Source organism: Equus quagga, chromosome 21 (assembly GCF_021613505.1).
Source record: "Equus quagga isolate Etosha38 chromosome 21, UCLA_HA_Equagga_1.0, whole genome shotgun sequence".
NCBI lineage: Eukaryota > Metazoa > Chordata > Mammalia > Perissodactyla > Equidae > Equus > Equus quagga.
Genome location: NC_060287.1, coordinates 36,993,333 through 37,013,187, shown reverse-complemented (window position 1 = coordinate 37,013,187; position 19,855 = coordinate 36,993,333). Strand labels below are relative to the sequence as shown.

Here is a 19,855-nt window from a genome sequence, read left to right as displayed (position 1 = left end):
GAATAAAGAGACAGAAATAATCCCACAGTCGTGCATTCGCACAGCCTGGTGCACGGGGCGTTCATCACGTCTGGAAACAGAGGTTGAGCATCGAGAATGTCATCAAGGACATCGTCAACCTGTAAAGGTCATCCTCCGTGTGATCAGAGTTTATGGCCGCCCCACGTACCCAGGAACTGAAGAAGCGATGGCGGAGGATGGAGATGGAGGAAGTCCATGAGCCAGTACCCTGGGCGCTTCCTCAGAATACTTGAGCTCTTACTCAAACCGTCATGCATCAATGGGGGTGCCAGAGTCTCTTGTGCCCCACATCTTAGTCTTCCCAGGAGAGTCCTTCCTGTCCTTAAACCACGTGGACTAGAATTCACTGCCACCATACAGCGTCTCAGCCTGCCTGTCAGTCAGCATCCACCTCTGCCAGTTCTGGGACCTCTGCCTCCCCCAGTCCCTACCCGGGCCAGCTCTGGAAGAACAGAGGTTTCTCTCTTCAAAGCTAGAAGCCATGGCCTATGGCTGTGGGCTGAAGGAAAGAGCAGGAGACAGGCGTGTTGAAGAAGGAAGGCACAGGCCTTCTGGTTCTCTGTGGCATGTGAGCAAGACGGGAGACGCGCACGTCCCTGCTTGTGGGGTTACCATGACAGCTGACGTGGATGGAGCCTTCAGACGTGCCCAGCACAGCCCCGAGCGCTTTCTCATGTGCTGTTTCGTTTAAAAATAATCACCCACCGGTTAGACTCTTTCCCACGCATAGAACCACGAAACCCGTGCACTTCACATACTGGCTGGACACAGTCCTGGTTTCTCTGTTTCCCAGACCTGCCCAACACACACGCACACACGCACACACACATTTTGCTGCCCTAATTCCTTTCCTCCCATTCTTGAACCAAATTGAATGAGGTTGTCACCTCCATCACTCCCCCAAAACAAATCTCAAGATCACTAATGATGCCCCTGTTGCTTTACACGGTGCTCTATTCTCAGTCGGCCTCTTTCTTGGCTCTGCAGCACTGGACACCATGAATCACTCCTACCTTCTAGAATGCTTTGGTTTATCGACCACTCCTGGCCGATATGATGCCTTTGTGTGAGCTAGGAAAAGCTGCTGCTCTGGGCACGTGCAGCTCCATGAGCATCCAGCCCACAAGCAGAGCTAGAGCAGCCCCCTTCAGTCAGAACCTTTATGCAGTGCACACACTGCACAACAGTACAGGGCAGTTCTGCAGGGCTACAGGCTGAGGATGGGCCATCTGATAGGGAAGAGTCCAGAGGCACAGAACAGGGAACTCTGGCAGACTCCAGAAAAGGTAGGTGCTCCCTGTTCTGAGGGCTCCGTGTTGAACGGTGACTCCCAACAGAGGCAGTTTCCTAACTTTATATTTCAAGGTATATAAATATCATCGCATTGGTCAAAGTTTTGACTCTTCACTTCAAAAATATTCACCAAAACTAGTGACTGATTTCACCATTCACATTTCTGCTTATAGAAATAGTCCAAAGAAAACAAGTCTTCACAAGCAATGCTTGCCAAAAATATTGTTTCCTAATACCCTTGTTTACAGAAAAATAAAGTGTCTGTACTAAACTTCCAGCAAATTGTTGGAGGGCTGATCCTCGCAGAAAGGACGCCAGCAGTCACAGCAACTTCATTACCTCTTAGTTTTAAAGAGATCATGTTGGTCACACCTCAAACTTAAAACCCAGAAACAAAGATTCAGGCGGGATTGCTCTGAATTTCTCCCTCCTTTCGGCTTTCAGGGGAGCACGGAGAGATTCCAGAAGACTCCAGGACTGTGGGCACCTGAGCGTTCAGACCTTCTGGAGGAGACCTTGTTTTGCTCTCCTTTTTGATTTTCTCTTTAAGTCTGGTTTATGGAGGCAAAATTCATCCGTTTTAGGTGTACAGCTCCGTAAGGGTTGACAACGCAGCCAGCCATATTGTCACCATCAGCACCCAGACAGAGAACATACCCGTCACGCCAAAGAGGTCTCTCATGTCCCTTTGCTGTCAATCCCCTCCTGCAGCCTCAGGACCCCTGATTTATGGCCTATAGTTTTGCCTTTACCAGAATGTCTATAAGTAGAGTTATACAGCGTGTCGCTTTTAGCGTCTGACTTCTTTAACTTGGCATGTTGCTCCTGAGCTCCTCCACGTTCTTGTGTCAGGAATTGTTTACTGCACAGTAGTATTCCCTTGTGTGGACGTGGCACTTTCATCCAAGCACCAGGTGATGGCCATTTGAGTTGTTCCCAGTTTGGGTGATAAAGCTGCCAGATGTTTTCTTTTCTCTTAGGTAAATACCTAGGGGTGACGTTGCGGGGTCATGGAGGAAAGGTATGTGTGAGAAACCGCCCAGTTGTCTCCCAAAGTGTTTGCACCATTTTCCATTCCCACCAGCGATGGGTGAGAATTCCAGTTGCTCCGAATCCTTGCTGACATTTGATGTTGTCAATATTTTTTTGTATGTGTGTGAGGAAGACTGGCCCTGAGCCAGCATCAGTGCCCATCTTCCTCTATTTTGTATGTGGAATTCCACCACAGCATGGCTTGATGAGCGATGTATGGGTCCATGCCTGGGATCAGAACCTGTGAACCCTGGGCTGCCAAAGCAGAGCACGGGAACTTAACCACTATGCCACGGGGCTGGCCCCTGTTGTATTTTTAATTTTAGCCATTCTCCTAAGTGTGTAGTGACATCTCATTATCATTTTAATTTTCATTTCCCCAGTGGCTAATGATGTGGAGCATCTTTTCGTGCTTATTTGGGGCCTGTATCTCTTCTTTGGTGAAGTGTCTGCTCAGCCCATTTTCAGAAATGGAGGTGCTGCTCTTTCTTATCCCAGCTACTGATGAGTCGGGGGATGGGGCATACGTGGGCAGCATCTCAACATGTGGGTTCTAACCATTTTCCTTCATGTCACCTCTAATGATGCCGTGGGGGAGCTCTGAGCTTCTGTGGGACACACATGCCTCCCCACCCCCCGAGAAGCCTTCTTTGGGTAAAAGACCCCAGTGCTATGGGAGCGTGGATCCGTTGTCAGGTATGTGAAGTCCTCTCATCAATGCTGTTGCAGGATCCAGTAATTCTCCAGTCCTGAATTCACACGCTTTCCCAAGTTGGTGAGGTGACCATGCAGCGGGCACATTTAGAAATTCCCAGACCCAAAGCCTCCCTGGTGCTGGGCCCTCAGCAGGAGCTGGGTTTTGGCTGGTCCTAACCGAGTTCTTATGGTGGTGACGGCAGGTGGGCCCTTGAGGCAAATCCACCCTTAGGGGCTGGACGAGAAGGGCAGGGCTGGGCCCAGACGGGCAGCAGCAGACCTTGGGCAGCGTGTGCAGGGTCCCAGCATGAAAGCCACCTTCCCCATCCCCAGTCCACACTGGCTATGGCGGCTACCCTCTGCCAGGGTCGCTCTCTTCTCTGTGCACAGTCTGTGCAGCCTCCTAGCTTCAGCCTGGTGCAACCCCCAGCCTCCTCCCACTCCCTGTGAAGCCTGGCTCCTGATGCCCACGACCCACGCTCTGGGTCAGTGCTTCTCAGCAGGGGGCCACTTTGCGGCCACCACTGCCAGGGGACATTGGGCAATGTCTGGAAATGTTTTTGGTTGTCACAACTGGGGGGGGGGGGGGTGTTGCTACTGACATCTAGTGGGTCCAGAGCCAGGGGTGGTGTTCAACATCCCTCAGTGCACACGACAGCCCCCTGACACACATACCCAGGGGTGATCCAGCCCCCAGGGCCGACTGCACCGAGCGTTTTCTGATTCGGGTCTGCCAGGCGTCCGGCTCAGTGACAGACATGCCCAGTGCACCAGGATGTCATTAACCCTTGTGGCACTTTAGGCCATTGCTGTGCTTATGAACCGCGATGCTATCATTAATCCCATTTTATTTTTATCCTCATCAGGGAAAAAAAATAATAAGGAAAAACGCAAAGATAAATGAAGAAGGCATGCCCTTGGTGACAACACAGGTTTACAGCAGCCGCAGCAAAGGCTGGGAGCCCCTTGCACGGTGCATGGTTGCCACATCTTAAAGTCTGAGAAACCCACGTATCATCGTCTTTAATGGTAATGTTTATTTATTCACATTCTCAAATTGTTCATTTTAATTTGGAGGCTTACAAAAACTTAACTGGTTTTTAAAAAGGAAAGTAAATTGAAAACTAGACCAGCCATACGTGATGGTTAATTTTATGTGTCAACTTGGCTAGGCTACAGTGCCCAGATATTCGGCCAAACGTTATTGTAGATGTTTCTCTGAAGGCATTTTTTAGCTGAGATTAATGATTAATCAGTAGACTCTGAGTAAAGCAGATGGCCCTCCATAACGTAGGTGGGTCTCATCCAGTCACTTGAAGGTCTTAAGGAAAACAGATTGACTTCCCCCGAGGAAGAAGGAATTCTGCCAAAAGACAGACTTTGGGCTCAAACTGCAGCTCTTCCCTGGGTCCCCAGCCTGCCAGCCCACCCTGCAGATTTTGGGTTCAGCAGCCCCCATAAGGTAATTCCTTAAAATCAATCTCTCTCACCACATATATACACACACACACATATCCTGTTGGTTCTATTTCTCGGGACATTTTCTTATAAAATGGCACTCATTTGAGATTTTTGAATGAGTGACACTTTATTATTCACAAGACATTTGCTATTTTTCCATTCACGAAGATTCTGAATTCTGTGGATACCTGGGTCGCCTGTGGGCATGAGGGGCTTGTGTAAGTACCATCGGTGAGCATGTCCAAGGAAGAATGTTGAGGACGGCTGTCCCATCCACGCAGAGTGGGGATCGATCACCATGGAGGTTTCGCCAGGTCCAGGCACAAGCAAAACACAGACAGAAGCTCGAATCCTGTGGGTCTCCCTTGTGGGTATGGGGAGAAGGGTGCAGGAAGCCACCTGATTTGAAGCAGAAAATGGGAGGTTTCGGAGGAGAAAGAAACTCAGCAGGCGTTCAAGCCAGAGCTGAAGCTGGACCAGAGAGAGATGGAAAGTGTGGGGGCGGCTCAGGGAAACAGCATACCATAGTGGACCAGCGATGCCAAGGGGATGATGGCAGAGTGAGGACCAGGTCCTTACATCCCACTTCCTCTCTCATGGACCCTAGAAGGCAATAAATATTTGTCGAATGAACAAATGAATGGGTGAATGCCATAAAGTCAAAACATAGGAGGTTTCTGTACATATACACGTGGCTTTAATTCTTCACCCTCTGGAAACGTTAATGAGACCTCACACAGTCGCGGCCGACACTCGGCACTTATTTTAACACGTGCTTCAGTTGTTACCCAACGCTTATTTGTGAAATACATTTTTAAAAAATCTGTTATTTCAAGGGCCTGAAAGGAAAATAACCCCCTATGATTTTTAGAAGTTTTCGTGGGAAATATTGTTGTGGGTTGGACTACGTTCCCTAAAAAGATATGTCGAAGTCCTAACCCTCAACGCCCGTGAATGTGACCTTATTTGGAAATAGGGTCTTTGCAGATGTCATCAAGTTACGAGAAGGCCATGTGATGACGGGGCAGAGACTGGACGGATGCAGCCACAAGCCAAGGGTTGCCGGAACCCACAGAAGCTGGAAGAGGCAGGAAGGACCCTCCCCTGGAGCCTTCAGAGGGAACACGGCCCTGCTGACACCTTGATTTTGGACGTCTGGCCTCCAGAATAGTGAGCGAACAAAGTCCTATCGTTTAAGCTGTCCGGTCTGTGATGCTATAGAAATAAATGCAGGTAAAATAGCATAGAAACAGTCTACGCCCTAAGAGCAGGGACTAGTGCTGAACAGGAATCTTAAATTCTGAAACACGACACCTTTCACACACAACTAGTGCTTGTAGGGTGCCGCTACCTGTGGGCCTCGGAGCGGACCTGGAGAGACAGGGCTGAGCCAGGCCTTGTGTGCCTTGCCACAGTCAGAGAGACGATAGGACAGTCCCAACTCCCGCTGTCGAAATTCCACCCCCACTTTCGGTTCTATTCCAAGCCTGCTTGTTCCTGATTCTCTATTGCCCCACCTTCCCCACCTCCTCTGAGCCCAGAGAGCCAAGGGCTCGAGGCTGCTCTGCTGGCATCAGCCTCCCAGAGTCCTCCTGGGGTTACTCACATTGGACCGTGATCTTAGGCCCACTGTGGGAGTCCCACGCAGTGCTGGACCCCAAGCATGTGTCAGTGTACAAGAAGCCAGCTTGGGGATGGCAGGCTGGGGGACACAGGGACCAGGTGCCTGGCCACAACACCCCACCTGCCCCGCCCCCAGCCAGACTGGTGGTGCCTATTGTGACACAGCCTTTCCTCCAACTTCCTGCCGGGCGGCTGCACCTCGATGCCAGCGTGGGGGCTTCACTCTGCGCTGTCCTTGGACCCCCCCCTTCCCCAGAGGCTGATGACCATGGAGGGTCTTCTCCACCCCTAGATGAGCCAGCTCCCAATCCCAGAGCTCCAGGACCTGACTCCTGCTGGCTTATCCGCCGCCCCACCAAGGCCCTAGATGCCACCCGCCCAGGCCCCTCTCTGCTGCCCCCCTTTTGCAGGCTTCGACTTTGGCTCTCTTGTCCTCTGACCGTGTCTTGCCTCAAACCCAAGGCCTTCCCCACACCCAGGTGCATCCACTGATGGCGACGGGTGAATGCCTAAGTCCACCACACGTCCCCGATCTCCCAGGACACTCACGACTTCACGTAGTCTCCTCCATTTTCACAAGTCACATGTCCCAAGAATTGCTGGTTTCAGCATTCGAAGCGCCCCTCCTGGACTTCTGCCTGCTCTGGAGCGCTGCCCACGCAGACCGTGGCAGGACTCGGAACGGGTTTAGAGAGCACCATAGGCAGACGGATTACCCCTCCTTCGTGTGTGTCTAATGTTCTTGAGTCCCTCCCCATCTGAGACAAAAGCTGTTTACTGGAGGGACTATGCCGGGCCTGTCTGGGACTGTCCATTCCAGGACAGCTTAACGCAGCTGAGCGAAGAGTCGACAGGCAGGGATGGTGGGCTCACGGCACGGTGTTCCGCATGGAGCTAGCAGCATGCACAAGGGCATACAGAGGAAAGTGGAAGCTGAGGGAGCAGTGATCTGGGGCTGGGCCCTGGGGTACACCTGCTGCCCAGGCCTGAAACTGGGGGTCAGCCCAGGCTCCCCCTCCCTCTCCAACCCGCCCATCCAATGAGTCACAGGGTTCTAGAACCTCCCTCTCAGATATTTGCGTCGATTACCAATATCACTGTCTTATTTCAGGCTTCTTTCATTTCTCATTACACACACTGTGGAAGACACCTGGCTGCTAATCTCTTCCTTCTCCTCCGATCCTCCACAGCACACCCAGCCTCACAAGCTGAACGTTCTCTCCTGATGGTGAAACCTCACACGATGCCCTTGTCATCCAAGGGAAGTCCAGGCCTGGGCACATTCAGAGCCCCCACCTCAGCCCTCACCAGTCCTGGGCTCCAGCTGGGCCCCCAACCCTCTAGTTCCAGGCTGTACTCTGACCCTCGTGTCTTTGCACACGCCATTCCTTATATCCAGAACTCCCTTCCCAACCCCAGTTATTCGGCTCGTATTCACTGAGCACCTGTTACGTCCAGGCACCATTCTATGCACCAGGGATACGGTGTGGAACTTGAATTTTGGTGGGGTAACTGACAGTAAGCAACTCAGAGTGCGCCAGGTGTTGGCGAGCACTACGATGAGGAGAATGCTGGAGAACGGGAACACACCTGGGCAGGGTGAGGACCGAGGGCAAGGAGGAGTCGGCCATAAGGAGACTAAAGAGGAAAGATGTTCCAGGTGGAGGAAAGAGCCCACGCTGAGGCCCCTAAGCAGGGGAGAAAAAGAAGGCCAGTGAAAGGAGAGCGTGGCCAGGGGCTGACAGCCAGGCTTCCTGAGCCGGGCTCCCAGGTTGGGTCCTCTGGCGGGCAGACACTTCCTGCGGGAGGTATGGTAGGGCTTGCTCCTGGGCCCCACCCTGCAGAAGGGAAGGGAAGGGAAGGGAGCAGGGTCAGGTGGACGGAGAAGTCAAGCTGAGAGGCAGCCTCAGTGGGAGGCTCAGCCAGCCCCACAGCGGTTCTGAAGACAAGGAGAACCTTCAGGGCCGTCCTGGGTTGGGGAGAGAGCTGGGCCATCACACCCCACAGTAATCAGTCATCAGATGCCGCTGCTCTGGGACGAATCACGACCTTGGGTGAGGGGAGGTCTTCAGCAGTCTCCGGGGGCCTGGGGTCTGCCAGCCACCACCCCAGCAGCTGGGGCACCAGCCTCCATCCCTGAAGCCGGATCTGGATGGTGTATCTCAGCGTCCACACAGCAGGGTGGGGGTTTGGGTTTTGCTCTGAGTGTGATTAACAGCTTCTCCCTTTAAGAAGGGCAGTGACATGATCTTACAATTTGAAAAGATCACTTTTCGAGTATACTGTAGGAGGGTAAGAGAAGAAGCTGCTTCGACACTTGGCGTTGCAGACTCGGTGGATGGTGGTGGAGACGGGAAGATACGCAGAATGTGTTCTGGAGGCAGAAGTGATGAGACTCGCTGCCAAACTGGACAAGAAGATGAAGAAAGGGATCCAGAAGGACTTCAGGTTTGGTGCTGGGGCAACTGAGAGGATGGTGGTGGTTCCGTTGCCGGAGGAGAGGGGTGCATTTGGGGGCAGGGGGAGAGTGCAGGGTGGGAATTCCTCTTGGGAATGTCAAGTGTAAGATGCCTTCCGGACATCCCAACCGAAATGCCAAGGAGCTGGATGAACTAATCCGGAATTCAGGCGTGAGGTCGGCACTGGAGCCGAATTTGAATCGGAGGCAGATATATAGTATTTAAAACCAAGGGATGGAGGGAATATGGATGGAGCTGAGAAGAGGGTCCCAAGACCACATCTTGGGGAACGGCAGCACAGGGAGGCAGAGGAGGAGGCTGAGCCAGAGGGGAGAGAGTGGGGCATCCCTCGGGAAAGGAGGCACCCCTGGAACGTAGGACGAAAGATGCGAGCGGGGCTTCTACAGGAGACGGCCAGCTGGGTCACAGGCCAGAGTCAAACGGGTCTATTTCACACAAGGCTGGCGAAGCTAAGGCAGGTCTGCTCACACGTGCCCATACGCCCACCTTGCTCAGAGCACGGTCCTCACAACGGCCCGCAGGCCCCGCCTGACCTGACTCCCCAGTGCCCCTCTCCTGTTCACTCTCTGCCGCTTCAAGTCTTTGCTGGACTCTTCCTCCTCATGGGGCCTGCCCTGACCACCCAATTAGAAGTGCAATCCTGCCGGGACACCTGCTGACCCCACGGCACCTTTTCTCATTCTTATAGCACCTGTCACCTTCCGTGGCATGACATTCATTTGCATTTACTACAAACTGTCTCCCTCCACTAGAGCGCAGACCCACGAGGGCAGGGAGCTGTGTTTTACTTATTGATGCATCTGGAGGCTAGAACAGTGCCTGGCATGTGGTAGGTGCAGATGGACGAATGAATGAATGAATGAACACAGATGAGTGACCACCGGATTTGGTCGCATGGAGGTTACCAGTGACCTTGACAAGTGGCAGAGACTCAGGAAGACTGGAGTGGATTGAGGACCACATAGGGGAGGGGGCGAAAGAGAAACTGGGACACAGACAACCTTTCAAGGTGCTTATCACAGTGTATTTACGTTGATGCCCTTGAATATGTGCCAGTCACCAGCCGAGCTCCTTCAGGGCAGGGCCTGAGCCCTGTGCATCTCCCCACCCCACTGGCAGCACAGTGTGCCCCACCACTGGGCGCATGCTCAGTAATGGCTCATGGAACACCTGAACAAAGCTGTTGAACAATCAGGAGGTGACAAAGGTCGCTTTTGCTCATAACCCATCAGCCACAGCTGGTCACATGGTTCTACTTAATGGCAGGGGGCAGGACATGGAATTATCATCAGTGCCCTGGGGTGGAGGAGAAGACTGAGAAAGAAGCACAGGAAGTCTCTGCTACTCTGCTACTCTGTCAGAGGGGCGTCCCATTTGATCCACAAATAGCAAGGGAGCCCTGAGCTGGCCAAGAGCCCACCTGCCTTGTATCTTCAAGCCTAGAAATGAGGGAGACGTGGGCTCTGCCCTTGCAGCACTCACAGCCTCAGAGTGGAGACAGGCACGTAAACATTCCAACACAAGGAGGCGTGTCCCAGGCCGCGGGGGGGCGGGGGGAGGGTGTCCGTTGGAAGGATCTGAGAAGCAACCAGGGCCTTTGAAAGACAGACTAGCGTTTTCCAGCTCACTTGCTCTGGAGAAAGGCAGGGCTTGCTCATGCATCAGTGCCCCCAACAAAGTACGGGTAGGTCAGTCTCGGGCCAGTAAGGTCCTTCACGGAGTTCTAGTTCTCTGTGAAAAATCCTTTGGGTCATTAGTGTATTGCAAAACCCTGAAAGTTAATTTAGAATTTCCCAATTATCAGTGAATCTGTATTTACCCCACGGTCGATTTTACAATTCCTATAATTCAGTGATGATTTTCACTACTAAAAGTAATTCTAAGAGTGTCAGGTGAGTATCAGGGTTAACTTGGTAAAGGATGAGAGGAGCATTTCGTCTCAGTCTTGCTGGTTGCACCCACTGCACCTGCTGCGGAGGAGCTCTGCTCCAAGATGCCAAGGCGAGGCAAGCGGCACAGTCTTCCCCATGGCTGGGACCACGCTGGGAACCTCCTGTTCAGATTCTGCAGCCAGCGTCCCTAATACGCCTTTCCTCAAACACATTGTGGAATCTTCCACCTTGCCCAAATTGAATATTGCTTTAATTGGCAACCTTCACTGATGTCCCATTTTTAAACCATTATACATTTGTATGGAAATTCTTTGCATTTTCCTGTAAGCACCAATTTTCACTTTCCTTGGCTTTTCTATTGTCATACTTATTGTCAAATCTGAAAATATGAGATTTCGAGCAAATTATTTCAGTCAATTTATCATCTGTTAATTTATCATCATGTAGGTCATATCACGTGAGAGGTTTGGTCTTTCTTTTATGACCTTTTTTGTGTATCTTCATCATCGCTGTTTAATCTCACACCCAGTACTGTCCCAGACAGCATTTCCCACACTGATTCCCTTTCACCCTGTGCGTCCTGCTGGTCACTCGAGCTATCGGCTCCAGGGCCATGTCCATCTGTGCTTACTCCAGATCTGACGATTTTTCTCGGGAATGGCTTTCGATCTCAAAGTAGTGCTTTACGAAGGGAGTTGACATAACAACAACAATATCTGATTCTCGTTGGATGCCTACGAGATGCCAGGCAGTGCTAAGCGATAACCTTCATTATCTCCTGCAACCCTCCTACAGACCTGAGGAGCTGCATGCTGCCCACACTCCTATTTGATGGACAGGACACTGCAGGGTGCAGAGGAAATGCAACTTGCCCCAGGTCACCCAGTCATTAAGTTGAAGAGCTGGCTCTTGAACCCAGGACTGGTAATCCACGCCACCATGCACCATGCACACACCATGCACCAACGCACCAGCATTGTCTGTTCCATCTCCTGGTGCCACTTTTACAAAATTTAAAAACAAACACCACATGTATTTTTGTGGCTGTCTCTCGGCCAGACCAGTCGGGCCAAGCAACATCACTAAGGCTCCCATCTTCATTGGCTGCGACCAGTGGCACTTCCTTTGTTCATCCTTCCTGATTCCAGAATTAGACCACGGTTTCTCAGCCACCGAGTGGAGCTTCTTCATTCGTCCTACAATTAATATCAATGCTCAGACTTGAAGGCATTTCCATTTCAATTAATATTCTCTGCAATAGCTCAACTTTGTGACATTTTGTCTTTTATAACATATTTGGGGATGAATCACTGGTATAATTTCGCTTATGGACTCTTTACATTTTTGTACACATTTGGCCCCATTTAAAACAGTATCTGAGCGGTGCTGTCCTCAAGGTTAGTTTGTACCTGCTAAAACAACTGATGGTTTCACTGTAGCATAACTGGGTTGATGGCCTCTTAGATTTTTTTGGCACCTGAGCCCAAGGTAGGCCACTCACTCTACTAGCTGGTAACAGATAGGGAGAGCCCCCTTCATGGAGCACTAGGAAGGGATTTTAGTTTAGTTTAGTTTTTTTTTTGGAGGAAGATTAGCCCTGAGCTAACTACTGCCAATCCTCCTCTTTTTGCTGAGGAAGACTGGCCCTGAGCTAACATCCATGCCCATCTTCCTCTGGGATTTTAGTTTTAATACAGAATTCTGAAGAGCTAACTTCAATCCCAGGAGAAAGTGCACAGGGCTTAATTTGAGACTAATTATTACACTGCTGATAATATAGCAGTAATATGATCTTGATAAGCATGCCATCAAGATGAAATCAGCCACTCCAGCTCATTGATTGCGAGGGGAGAGCTAAATCGGAAAAGGACACCGGATTTCAGAGGGATGCCCAAACATTTTTTCTCCCTTACCTCCTTGTCACATACTCCCAACATCTTATTTTTAACATTTAGTTGATTTTTATAAGTCAAAAATTGGGGGGAATATTTCCAAGCATTATTTGAAAATTCTAGACTTATAGCCAACGACACGTCAAATGAATTAAACATGCAGACTTAGGTTAAACCTCAGATGACATCATTGTGGTTCTTGGTCATTGGTCAGCACTACCTTTCTATTTCCACAGCGTTGGAACATTGACAATAATTCTACCTTAGAAAGAAAGAACGCATAAAAGGACCGGGGCATCTATTTTTAGCAGCAGTAATTTCACAGGTATCAGGGAACCAGACAGTGAACCGAATCAACTGAGTCACCTTTCGGGGTGAGTCTGCTCCCTAATGGAGAAAACATTAAATCATTTGACCCAGTTTTTATGACAGTGCTTCGTAAGCAAACTTCAAGTGCTATAACGTTTTAGCAAGTCTAGTTCTAAAGTTGATAATTTAATGTAGATTTGGGGGAAAATATTTATTAAGACACTTGAGTGTGTCAAATTGATAGCATGAAACATGTCAAATATCAAAATGAATCTCGGAAATGACTAGGTACAGTTGAGTACTTTTAGAATCATATTTAAATGCACGTCCCTATTTCTGTTTTCAACAGGGTGACTCATGTTCTGGATCAAGGTCAACAAGGTTGACTCTCACTAAAAGAGAAGTAAAGCTCTAAAGTCTCCAGGATTTTTTTTTAAATTTTTTTTTTTTTTTGAGGAAGATTAGCCCTGAGCTGTTGCCAATCCGCCTCTTTTTGCTGAGGAAGACTGGCCCTGAGCTAACATCTGTGCCCATCTTCCTCTACTTATAGCTGAGACACCTACCACAGCATGGCTGGCCAAGTGGTGCCATGTCTGCACCTGGGATCTGAACTGGGGAACCCCGGGCCACCGAAGTGGAACGTGTGCACTTAACTGCTGCACCACTGGGCTCGCCCCCCAGGATTTTTTGGTTTTTTTAAGGAAAAAGAAACGAATGAACAAAAACAGTCACATCTCTGGTCTTTTAAAAATAGCTTCAGGGTCAGATAGATGCAGTCAGCATTTCTAACCATCCATTTGTCACGTGCACATGAATCTTCAGGTCTCAGTCAGACAGAGGTGCTCAGCTGTTTTGAAATGAGGTGGTAAGAAACACCACCATTCCGCTTGTAGACACACAGCATAAGCCGCTGTTTGCAAAGGGCCACCCAGACCAACGCCCTTCAGTAAGTTTCTCCCACAGTCTCGTGTCTCCGTCTAGAAATCCAGAACATCGGCTGTCGGCTCCCTCTCGCCTGTCCCGGAATGAGCACAGCTCCCGTCAGAGACGAAGCTAGATCCCCTTGATGTGTGGCCCCAGCACGGGAAGGAGGATACTGACTGCTTCCAGAGTCCATCTTCCTTGTGCTGAGAGGACAGGGGCTGGTGCGGCCGCTGCGCGCCTGGGGCCCACCCTGTGTCTGGGTCCCTGGGAGAGGCAGAGCCGCCTGCCCTCGTGCCTCACAGTCCTGAGCACACATGAATCTCAGAGCATTTGCCACTTGGGTTGATGGTTCACGTCTATTTCCCCAAAGAGGGTGCCAGTTCCTGGAGGGCAGGGACCATGTGGTATTCATCTGTGCAGTCCCAAAGCCTGGGCATGACCGGCACGTACGTCATATGCTGACGGCAGGGAGGGAAAAAAAGGCGAGACAGCCAAGAGATGGACCTGACCCATAGGCCCACATACCTCACTCTTTATAGACTAAGCTGCTCATCAACTGATTCACTCACTCGTCCAGCACAGGCTGCGGAGCATCACTCCTCTGCTTCCTGCTCCCTTTCAGCTCATCCCCCCTGCACACACTTGTCTCCCTTCCCAAACCTTCTAACCGAAGCTCTGTGCTCTGGCTTAACCCCTCCCCATTAGGAGAAAAAGCAGATAAAGGGCTGACCCTTAACAAACTCCACCCTACACACCCGAAACACTCCCAGAGCAGCTCGTTTGCAAGGTCACGGACTTTGCTGTTAGATCTGGTTCCAACACCCACTCCCCCAGCTCCTAGCCTTTATGACCTCACAGACGGGATGGATCGTTCCTAAAAAGCAGGGTGGCCGTGCGGATCAGACCACAGCTGAGGGCAGACACTTGCCCAATCCCAGCTGTCCTCCTTCACCCCAGTGCACGGCCTTGGGGAGCTGGGGGCCATCTTTCTCTACCAAAGGGATGCCACGGTGCAGATTTTAAAGGAACCGCACCCCTCATCTCCTTTCATAATGGCAACTTGCAGGACAGCACACAAGAAATCCCATCGAAATCCACTTTCTTACTGTACCCAGTTCATAATCAAACACCCAGAATTACAACTGCCGTTACAAATACACACAGAGTCTGCTCCCAATCTTCTTTAAGGCAAACGGGTTGCTAGGACCTGGTATGGAGGTGTTGACACAATCCAGTTACCATCAGCGTCCGCTGTCTGCCAAACTGGAGGGTCTTGAGGTGTCTTTGGTCTCCTAGGACCAGAAAGGGGAGCACACGAAGACTGATGCTTCTGGCTGGGGTCGTATTTCAGCTTCATACCCCGCTTTTCTCACAATAATGTTTGAAGACAAGACTTCCCAACGGTGAGAACCCAGTGGGATGGATACTTCTCCTGAGCCAACGGCAACCCCGCTGGACAGCGAGCTCTGGCCCAGGCCAGCCTGAGCCTCCCTGAGCCTCTGGCGCGGCATGCCCACTGAGGGGGCTGTGCTGATCCATTTACGCGGCAACCTAGCGCTGCGCCACTGCCCGCTCCCATTCCTCTCTTCTCTTTTTTCCGTACCACGTGCTTTTCCCAGACCTTCCCACACTGCTATCAGGCATACAGGAGCACGGTCTGCATCCGCAGAAGGTGGAAGAGCAGCCTCCCCAGGCAGCAGGTCCTACTCCCCGGAGCCTGTAACGTGACCTCATATGTAAAAGGGCCTTTGCAGACGTGACTAAGTTAAAGATCCCGAGATGGGGAGGTTATCCTGATTACACAGGAGGCCCTAAATGCCTTCCCAAGTGTCCTTGGAGAGGCAGAGGGGACCTGACATACAGACACAAGGCCACATGACCACGGAAGGGAGTGGAGGCCACAAACCAAGGGATGCCAGCAGCAGCCAGAAGCTGAAGGGGCGAGGAATGGATTCTCCCCTAGAGCCTCCAGAGGGAGCACAGTGCTGCTGACACCTTGGTTTCAGCCCAGTGATACTGATGTTGGACTGCGGGCCTCCAGAACTGGGAAAGAATCCTTTTTGCTGTTGTAAGCCACCGAGATTGTGGTAATTTGTTATGTTACAGCAGCCACAGGAAACAAATATATCACCCTCTACCCCAACTTGATTTTTTTTTTTTTTTGGTGAGGAAGATTGGTCCTGAGCTAACATCTGTTGCCAATCTTCCTCTTTTTGCTTGAGGATGATTGTCGCTGAGCTAACATCTGTGCCCATCTTCCTCTGTCTTATGTGGGACGCCACCACAGCCTAGCTTGAGGAGCAGTGCTACGTCTGCATCCAGGATCCGAACCTGCCAACCACAGGCCACCTAAGCGGAGTGTGAGAACTTAACCACTATGCCACCAAGCCAGCCCGCCCAACCTGATTTTTTAAAAGGACAACCTCCCAACCTACAGGTTGGGCAAATTTGGACATCTAGATGCATGGCAAAACGAAATGGATGGTTAAGAGAATCAGAGATGATTAAAACTTCCCACTTCCAAATCTGTAGAGGCTTATGGTTTTAAACCCATATAGACCTCCTCCCCCAATTTATGAAAGGGATGTGTGTTTGGTACAAGAAATGCAAATAAACCAAGTTATAGAATTCCTAGTACAGCCATGAGCTGCATAACACTTCAGTCAATGACAAACCGCACGTACGACGGTGGTCCTGTAAGGTCAGTACCATGTACCACGGTGTGGAGCACGCTGTACCATCCAGGTTAAGTCACTCTATGATGTTCACGCGATGATGACATCACCTGACCACACGTTTCTCAGAACATCCCCCTCATTAAGGGACACATGGCTGCATCAGAGAATTGGACACCACTGTAACACAGTTTCTGAGGGAAAACTGGCCATCGGCGGGCAGATGGCCCAGGACGCAGCCCTAACGACAGGCCAAAGCTCTGGGAATACACAGGTTAACAGACACGGTCTCTGCACCAAAGGAGACCACAAGCTGGTGGAGAAGCCGGACTGCGGGCAGCCGGTACGTAACAGGAATAGATGTTAGAACGGAGCAGCCGAAGCACAGAGCCAGCAGGGCTTCATCTGACGCCTGGAAGAGAACCGGGATGTGCCAGCAGACTGAACGGGCAAAGGGCACCCAGTCAGTGCCTGTCCCAGCTCCGGGCATGGCCAGAGCAGCTGGTGAGGGGGGTGGGGGGGTAGGGAGCAGAGAGCAAGCCACCCTGAAAGCACTTCGTAGGCCTGAGGCTGCAGACAACATCAGACCTGCATTTAGAGAGAGAAATTCGACTGAAAGTGGACTGAACTGGGAAGAAGAAGAGCAAAAGTGAAGCGGGACCTTGGTGGAGTCGCTACGATGATTGGCTGTGAGACCCTGGAGGCTGGGAAGGGCAGACGGAGGGCTCGTGAGGACAGAGGCAGGGGCAATGGAGAGGGAGACCGACAGGACTGAGCGACGGCTGAACGCAGAGATGGAGCGAGGAGGCTAAAGCAGCCTTTAAGTTTCCGGCTTGGGTGACAGGGCCGAGGGCAGCCCCATTAATTGAGTAGGACAGGGACAGGGAAGGAAGAACAGGTTTAAGGGACGAGAAACAGCAGACAGCAAGTTCAGTCAGGAGCTTGCTGAGTGCATAGCTGTGGATTACCCAGATTCAGATGCCTAATAAGAAGCTGGCTACAAAACGATGTGAATTGTGTATAAATAAATATACACGTCTTCGGTGCTGGAGAGCCTGTTGCGATGCATCAGGGTATGGATAATATGCAATAAATATATGTTGCACTCCTACTAGAGGCTGGGCACGGCGCCAGGCACTGGGCAGGCAGAGGTGAACGAGAAGCCCCCTGCGGGATGAGAGGGGACTGCAGGCAAACCCAACAGCATATGCACAGGGGTTCTAACAAGCTAGATGAGGTGCCACGGGAGCTCAGAGGGGGAGCACCAAACCCAGGAGGAGGCTGGGGAGGTGGTGATGGGGGAGGGCGTTGGCGGAAGCCTGGAGGAAGTAACATGAGCCAGCAAGATGAATTCATCAAGGCAAAACGGTGGTGTGGTGGTGTGTTGCATGGTGGTGGTGGTGGTGGTATGGGCGGGGAGACACAGCTCACGGGGAGAGGACAGCACACAAGACGCCCAGAGGTGAGAGACAGAGCATGACTGTGTAGAGAAAGTGTGTCTGTGTGGGTGTCGGGGGAGAGACGGGATGACAGGGGGCCAAGTCATCACTCTGGTCAATCACATTATGGAGACTGAATGTGATCCTTAGAGCAACTGAGAGCCATCAAAAATGTTAGCAAGGGAGTGGCATGACCCCTTTTGCTTTTTAAAAAGATCACTTTGACTGCAATACGAGGGTGGATTAAAAGGGAAAATCCCTGGAGGCTGGGGCAGCAGTTAGGAGGCTCTTGGGGCGGAAAGTGGTTACATTATCAGAGATACATCCAGGAGGCAGATGGAGTGGACTCGGTGACAGGCTGGATACTGATGACAAAAGAGGGGCAGAGGTGGTGCCCAGGTCCTGGCTCGGGCAGCTGGGCTGACGTCCCAGTGATGGCGGAGACTGCACTGGGTGAGTGTAACAGGAGGGCCAAGTTCAGAACCCTGGGAACCCAAAGCGAGAGGACAGGATGGGCGGGGGCAGACAGAGGAGCCCAAGCAGGAGGCCGAACCAGAGGTCAGAGAAGATGGAGAAAATCAGGGGGAATGAGGTGTTGCTGAAGCAAGTGGGTGTGAAGCAGGAATTGGTAAAGGGTAACAAATCAGAGGTCAACAGAAAGAGCGGAAGGCTTCCGCGGGATTGAGCAGTCAGTGAAATGGCAAGGGCAAAACCTGACCACGGGGCTTAAAGGGGAGACAGCGACGTGTACCCCCGGAGGCAGCTAGAAAGGAACACCGGTGGAAGGAGATGGCTCTGGCACACAGCATAGCACGCACTCTGAGAACCAGGAAACCTGGCTTCTGGCTCTGGCTCTCGACACACACCTTGGCAACGGTTTTCTCAGGTGTAACATGAGGATGACAACGTGCTCCCGGAGCCCGATAGCAGGGGACGCTAAAACTCAAGGCCCTTGAACAGACTCACAGTCACAGTGGCATTGTGCCTTCTTTTATGTACAAAGCCACCTTTTTGCTCTACGGCCACTCAGTTCAAAATACAGATGCTTTTTAAACTTTTAAATAGTCGTCGGAGAAAATTTCTAGGTGCAAGGTTCTTCCTTCCAGACTAGGAGTCCTCTTAAAATTAAGGAAACCAAAACAACTGACAGAGCTGCGAATTTAGGAACAAGTAGTTAATTTCTATCAAGCAAATGAAAGATTATTTCTTATGCATACTCCCCAAACATCTCACAAATTATTTTACCTGGGATCCTGCGCATAAACCCAACTTAAAAAAAATTAAACGTATTTGAAAGATATTAAACGAGAGGGATCTAAAATCCAGGAATTTAAGTGTCTGTCCTGCTATTATTGCTTTAGAAGGCATCTCCTCCCCCTTTCGATCTGATCTCATCTGGCTTCGGGGAACACATCAAGATGTCCTATTTAGCTGGCTAACAAAACCTTTCCTTTAGTGTCAGTGTTTACAGTCTGGCATTCCTGCTAATTTTCTGGCTTTGATTGAAAGGGAAATGAGTTTTCTAATTAATGCACTTGCAATGTTCATGCAAGGAGACAGTCCAAGACATAACCAGACGAGAACGGATATTAGAGAAAATCACCGCCGAATGATCACCTAACTCGATGTCCACCCAAGCGGAGGACTCGGCCTGTGACCACACAGTTGACAAGCAGGTGCCCCGTGAGGCCGACGATCGCAGCCACCCCCACCTGTTGGAGCAGAAGGACCCCGGGGGCCCTGACCGTTCCCTCCGGTCACTACCGAGCGGTCCTCCGGGGTGGGGGAGGGCGCGCGCTCAGGGTCCGCTCTCGGCAGACGCGCGCAGCGGGCCACCCCGCGAGGTCACCGCGCGCGCGCGCGCGCCCGGGCGCCGGTGCCCACGACCGCCGGTGGGTCCCAGCACGACCCCGGGGCGCACGTCGGAGGGAGCGTGTCCTCGGGGCCACCGCGATGCCCACCTCCCGCCGCCACCTCCTCCCTCCGGCCCGCCCGCGAGACACCGGCGACCGCCCCCGGCCGGGCGGAAGCGGCGCGGGGAAGACGCGGGGCGCCGGGAGCACGCGGGCGGCGGCGGTTGGCGGCGCCCCGGGCGGAAGCGGCGCGGGGAGGACGCGG

General features: G+C 51.6%; 1 long non-coding RNA gene across 1 annotated transcript; it reads right to left on the bottom strand.

Annotated features, from left to right (window-relative positions):
• Positions 1-4,672: 4,672 nt before the first annotated feature.
• Positions 4,673-19,699, bottom strand: LOC124231295 (uncharacterized). The gene is made up of 3 exons (XR_006886484.1): positions 19,450-19,699; positions 5,027-5,106; positions 4,673-4,902 (listed from the first exon to the last, which is right to left on the bottom strand). It is a non-coding gene; the product is annotated as an uncharacterized LOC124231295 (long non-coding RNA).
• Positions 19,700-19,855: the final 156 nt, after the last annotated feature.